Source organism: Solanum lycopersicum, chromosome 11, assembly GCF_036512215.1.
Source record: "Solanum lycopersicum chromosome 11, SLM_r2.1".
NCBI lineage: Eukaryota > Viridiplantae > Streptophyta > Magnoliopsida > Solanales > Solanaceae > Solanum > Solanum lycopersicum.
Window position 1 is genome coordinate 17,206,220 of NC_090810.1, and position 7,457 is coordinate 17,213,676.

Here is a 7,457-nt window from a genome sequence, read left to right on the forward strand (position 1 = left end):
ACTACTTGGCACCAACGTCTTGGTCATCCTCACTCTAGACTTCTTAGGTTTATTTTGAATAAATTCTCGCTACCGTTTCATGAGAGAGACAAAAAATTTCATTGTAATTCATGTTTATCTAATAAAGCTCATCGACATCCTTTTACTCAATTATCATTGTGTAGCTCTAAACCACTTCAAATTATTTTCAGTGACTTATGGGGGCCATCACCAGTCTTATCTATTGATAAAAATTTGTTTTATTGTATTTTTGTTGACCAATATACGAAGTACACTTGGCTCTACAAACTAACAAAGAAAAGTGAAGTTAAAGATATCTTTCAAAAATTTCATCCTATGATGGAAAAACATTTTGACACTAAAATTTTATCATCGTATACTGATGGCGGAGGTGAGTATAAAAGTCTGGACTCGTATCTTTCACTTCACGACATTCAACACCTCTCTACCCCTCCCTATACACCCCAACGAGTTGCATTTGCAGAACGGCGACATCGCCATATTGTCGAAACTGCAACAACACTCTTACATGAGGTGTCTCTCCCACCCCAATTCTGGTCTTTTGCATGCCATCATACTGTCTACCTCATCAATCGTCTTCCAACCTCTCACCTCGATAATCAGTCCCCATTCCAAAGATTACTTAGAAAATCACCTAATTATAACTCCCTACGAATTTTTGGTTGTTTATGTTTTCCATGGCTAAAACCATACTCCAAAAATAAACTTGAATCAAAATCTACCCCATGTGTCTATCTTGGATTCTCACTATCCCATCACTGTCACCAGTGTTTTGACCCAATTTCTGCAAAGGTTTACTTATCTCGAGATGTGCGATTTGTTGAGGATGTTTTTCCATTAAAGACATTGTTCTCCAACATTGCCATTAAATCAACTCACCTGGAATGGGCAACACCAACAATGCCAAGTTCTTCAGACCCCACACCCAAACTTCCCATAGTTACAAATCTGCCAACTCCATCAGAAATAGCAGCACACACTATTACAGATTTTCCATCACCATCTGCTTCCTCTCCAGCCCAGTCCGGAGACAACTCAAACTCACAGTCCTTATCCGGCGATGCATCAGCAGCAGACGCAACAAATTCACCTCTAGCAACTCCTCCCTCTCAAGGTAAATTTTTGTCTTCCTCATCTTCAATAACTCCTGCTTCCCAGAACACCTCTTCTATATCTACTGCCCAGCGTTTAGCACTACCACGCCTCCCTACAAACTCTCAAACGCCGATACCAACCAACACACAAAGAAGCTTGTCTCCTCTCCTTGTTTATCACCGTAGAAACACCAACCCACCAACACATATGGCTCCTCAACTAGCCTGTCCTACCTTCGAGTTAGAACTCGCTCCTTCACCGCCTCACTGTCCGTCTCCTCCTACCCTTGCTGTCACTCGATCCCAAAATAATATCACAAAACCAAAAAAAGAATTTTGATTACCTATCCAAATTGAACCCCACTGTCACACCCACTACTGTCAAACAAGCACAAAAATATCCAGAGTGGCGTTATGCAATGAAACATGAATTTGATGCTTTAATTAAAAATCAGACTTGGGAACTTGTTCCTCCAGACCCAACCAAAAACATTGTATCCTACAAGTGGCTTTTCAGGATCAAGAGAAATGCTGATGGGTCCATCGACAGATACAAAGCGCGCCTAGTTGCAAAAGGCTTTACTCAGAGGCCAGGCGATGACTTTCATGCCATATTCAGCCCAGTCGTCAAGCCCACCACAGTTTGTATCGTCCTCTCTGTGGCACTTCGTCACAACTGGCACCTTCGCCAGCTAGATGTCAATAATGCCTTCCTCCAAGGCAACCTGGAAGAGGAAGTGTACATGGCACAACCTCCAAGGTTTACTAGTGATGACAAACCAATGCATATATGTCGGCTACGGAAGGCAATCTATGGCTTGAAACAGGCTCCTCGGGCGTGGTACAATGCCCTCACGGGTTATCTTTTATCCATAGAATTTGTTAAGACAAAATCTGATGCCTCACTAATTGTCAGATATGGTGCAGGTGATACGTTATTCGTCCTCGTCTATGTTGACGATATTATTATCACTGGGAGCAATACTTTAAGTGTCAATCAGGTTATCACTTCCCTTGCTTCTAAGTTCTCTATTTAAGATTTAGGTAATCTTCACTACTTTCTTGGTGTTAAAGTGATACGCAGCTTCAATATCTATCCTTCACTAGACCTGACATAGCCTATGCAGTCAACAAGCTTTCTCAATTTATGCAAGCACCGTCAGACCTTCACTAGAAGGCTGTAAAACGTGTTCTTCGATACCTGCGGGGTACCATTCAACTCGGCCTACGCGTTACTCCCATTGATGAATTCAATCTACATGTGTATTCTGATGTAGATTGGGGTGGGGACATCGTTGACAGAGTTTCTACATCTGGTTACATCCTATTTCTTGGTCATAATCCGATTAGTTGGTCATCAAAGAAGCAAAATACTGTCTCACACTCCTCCCCTGAGTCCGAATACAGGGCAGTGGCTAATGCACTTTCTGAAACCTTATGGGTCACCAATCTCCTCAATGAGTTGCGCTTTCCAGTACATCAGCTACCCACAATTTATTGTGACAATCTTGGAGCCACATTTTTGAGCAAGAATCCTGTCCTCCATAGTCGTGTTAAGCATGCTGCTGTGGACTTTCACTTTGTTCGCCACTATGTTGATATTAAAAGGGTTTGTGTTGTTCATGTCCATGGTGCCGATCAAATAGCAGACACCCTCACCAAGGCACTTTCTAAATCTGCTTTTGAGTATAATTTGTTCAAGTTAGGCTTAGTGACTTATCGTCTAACTTGAGGGGGCATATTAGAACATCTGGTCTCCGGACGCTAGTTAGTAGTTTAGTCGTATTAGGATTGTCTTACTAGTTCAGCAGTTATTATTTAATTAGATTACTTTAGTTCAGTTCGTTTAGGAGTCTTATTACTTTCGTTGTAACTCCATTTAAGAACTCGTTGCCTTCATTAATAAAGAAACATTCAGTCTTCATAATCACGAATGATGTTTGATGAAATTCTTACTAAGTAAAAAAAAAACTATTTATTCAATATCAACTCATTGCTTAGTATTAGTCCTTACTAGTTGATCAAGATAAAATGAAAAGAGAAGCAGGGAATAGAAGGGGAGCTCTACAAGGACAACGGATATCTTCGTGACACAGACAACGGATATCTTCGTGACACAGACAACTGATATCTTCGTGACACACATGTGACCAACTACCATTATAGAGAACACTGGAAGTGCTCCATTCTTGTAATTCGAAGGACTATTTGTGCTCTAACTTATACAAATAAGGGACCATGTTAAGTACACTCACAGATGTATGGGACTATTTCAGGCCTTTTCTCCAGGTAAAGTTGTTAAAACTTCATAAAAAGAACAGATGCCAAAAGAAGAGTGGAAGTTACCTCAACTGTAGTAAAGTTTATGTTGAGTGTCTCTACATGCGCCAAGGCTCGCAAAAGGCCAGGTACCCCAAACAAATTAAGCTTATCCAGATCCAACTCTTCTAACATTAGATATTTGCATTTCATTTCGGGAATCTGTGCTCCTTTCGAGTTGCAACATGCACATTACCTGCAGCAGTCTTCCCAATGTAACTAGTAAGGAATGGAGAAAGCAACATCAACAAAAATAAATTACTCCGCCGAAGAGAGGCAGTGTAGTGAAAAATCAAACCATAAAACATATTTTTACACCACTCTGCTTATATATTTATCCAAAAAATAGAACCATCTGTTAGATTATGTGGCATTTTAACATTACTATTATGTAATATAAAGAGTCTCATATGTACTGCATTTTTCATCCCTTTTATGTTAGAACAAACCTCTATAAGCCAAGTTCCTATTGTAAGCTCACTTGCACAACTCAACTTATGTAGATAATCGGTCCCAAAAACTTGATGGGAATCCATACAACTATCTTCCTCATCATTGACATCTTCTTCAAGAAGAGCATGTACATCTAGTGCAGAACGTAAGCTTTGCATTCACCAAAGAGGACACGTCTACCAGCCTACATTTGTGATGAAATCCTGAAATCTCCAAATTATGAAGATATGGAGCATCATTTTCCAAGAAGTGATCATTCCCAATACTAAAATACAACAAGCCTCTCAAATTTTGTCTCTTCATTTTTAAGGAACTAATTTTCAAGCGACTAAAGCCCCCAACTATATCAACTTCCATAGTCTCTAAAGCGGGACAACCAGACAATAACTTCACAATGTCTTCATCGGTAAAACCACATACTCCAAGTTTATACTCTTCAGAGACTTCCATTTAATGTCCGCTCCATAATCAAAGCAATAAAATGTCAAATGTAATGTTACCAACGACGAGCAGTAGTAGAAAGATTCAGGCAATGTGCAACCATTACTATTGGAACTTGACCGGTATACAAAATCTTCCACGTTTTTTTCAACAGCAATACTAAGCCATCTGCTAACATGTGATTTATATGGATGCAGGTAACTGCAGTCAATCTCTAATCAAGCTAATACATAGTCTACAAAGGGTACAAATTCTTTTGTTTTCAGATAATTTTTATGAGAGAAATTGAAGTTATCAACATAAGGCCAAACATAGCGCCACGTCTTTGAGAGAATAAAGGTTGTGAATGCCTCCTGTGTTGGCAAAAGGGAGAGAATTTGAACAAGAAGTGAGTCTGGCAATTTACTAACTCGATCTAGTGTTTCCATCACTCCCACTTCTCGTTTCTCCAACAACGAAATTCTAAAATTGCTGCTACTTCAAAATTCATAATTTTCATTAGAAGCCATGATTCTAGATCTAAAAGAATCAAATGCAATGTTTGCCTGGTTAAATCATTACATGGGGATACAAGAATTTCTTACGAGGTTACCCAGAATTTATTATGAGATTATCGAGAATTTATTATGAGGTTACTCAGAATTCCAAGAAAAATTAACTTCTTGTTTATTTCACCAATTGTAAGTTATAATGCTAAAATGAATCTAAAACAAATGAAAAATAACAACATTCTTTTTATTTACATATATAATATAATGCTAATTCAGAAGGGGAGCCTCAAAGCAATGGTTTTGAACCATGGAAGCAGCCATTACTGCTTGCATTGGGGTATGTTGCCTACATCAAACCATCCACTTGGGTTGCGACTCTTCCCCAAAATAATGTATTTCTTTTAAATAATGTTGATTCTACAGTACGAAAGAAAACATATCAAATAATTAGCTTTATTTTTCGTTTACACATACTTTCTCCTAAAGTAATTCAAGAAGAAAATCTCGACAATTTCAATTTTATAGAACATTATAAGACGATTATAAACCTCTAATTGGTCATGTTTGTTGTTGCCTTTTAACCTTAACTGACTTAATTGAAGTTGTTGAACTAATTACTTCCATTTTCTGACAACATATTTATCACTTCAATTGTTACTTTCAAGTTTTTCTTCAAGTAATACTGACAATGTATGCAAAATTAATTTCATAGTGCATGCATTATAACTCACATAATATTGTGTTTCCTAATACGCTTTAGAGCTATAATTAAATTATTCCATAAAAATAGACACGCCTTTGATAAATTCCATCTGAAATACACACAGTATCATTTAGCACATTATCCATTTCAATATTAATCCTTAGATTGACAACATTGAATGGCTTAACCATTCTTAGATCTTATTTCTCATGCCTTGCTTAAACGCCGCTAAGTGCATTATTAATATTAACTACGACGATTTAACCTTATCATTACTAGAGTCCAGAGGATCTTTCAAAAATCTCTCTATCTTTATAAGGTATGGATGAGATTGTCTGCATATCACTTTCCCCAGACCCCACTTGTGAATTACATTGGGTATGTTATTATTATGATTTTCTTGGTTAAAAGACAAAATAGCCCCCATTGTTTGAAGAAATAGAAAGGGCGCTTAAGAAAATAAGAAAATGTGTCGGATGCTAACCTTGCATTCTTTAGCAAAACACATTGAAGGTACATTTACATTCTCTTTCCACTACAACAAAAACAACTTTTAGCGGCATTAAATATAGACACTAATAAAGAGTGCTAAAGTCTTTACCGGCATTAGTTAAGTGTCATTAGAACCAATTCGTTAAAAGCTTTAGGGACAAAAACAAAGAGTGACAATTACCGCTAAAAATTACATAGTTAATGGCAATTAAGAATTAAATGCGCTAATGATCATTCTTGTTGTAGTGTTCATAAACAACTTCTCAAGGAGAAGAGGCAAAAAGTGTCCAAAATAGTCCTTTTTTGTTTAAAATTATTTTTGTTAAAACTGGTTTACTAGAACAATCAGTTTTGAATTGAAATTAAAGTTACTTAGATAGGTTCAATTGAGATAATTAAGGATCTTGAATTTTTATTTTACAGATTTTCTACTTTTAAGTTGTCTATTTAAAACCTTTTAAATTGAAAAGAAGCTTTCTACTAGAAAAGTTTCTCAATGCCAATGAAATGAAGATCAACAAGACATTCTTACAAAGTAAAAACCAATTCTTTATTCAATAATAGGAAAAATTCAAGGTACTTTTCCAAAAGAACATTTTTAGGCCAGATTAAAACTTCTTACTTGTCTAGCTCAAGGATTTCTAAGGAGCTAGGGGACATCTCACTATCTATTTATATGACAAGGCGATAAATATCTTGGTGAAGAATACTGCAGTTCCCAATATTTCTTAGGCCTTGAGAACTGATTTCAACATACTACATGAATAAAAACATAAAATTCGAAGCAATCATTTAAAATAACTCATATCTAACTAGCATTCACACTTAGGATCAATGTACACAACTTAATAACCCTAAATTCATAAAACAAGATAGTCAAATCCCTAAACCATTCTCCATAAAAGCAAAATATATATAAATGTAATCAAATGGATGTCAATGTCCTATTCCAAGGGGTAAATAAAATATAAATACAGTACTTAGGTGCAAACTTAGGAGAGAAAATAAAGAGGTATTCCTACAAATCTGCTGCTTGTTAATTATGCATATGTACATTACAAAGAATGAAGGGTTAAAAATGCTCTTAAACTATGTGAAGGGAACAAAAATATCCTCTGTTTATAGTTTGGCTAAAAAATATTCTTATCGTTAATACTTTGGTTCAAAAATATCCTTAAACTATGCATAAGGAACCAAAAATATCCTATGTTTGTAGTGGGATAGTAAAATGTGTTTGCCGTCAATACTTTGGTTCAAAAATGCCCTTATTGTAATTTTATAGGTCAAAATGTTCATTTCCCAAATAAATATATTACTATTATTTTGGGACTTTTTAACACATTTTTTTCTAATAATGTTTTTTAAAAAAGTTAGCAAATGTTTATCTTACTTCAATTCAGAAAAAAAATAAAAATGAAAATATTTCAACTTTTATTATCATTT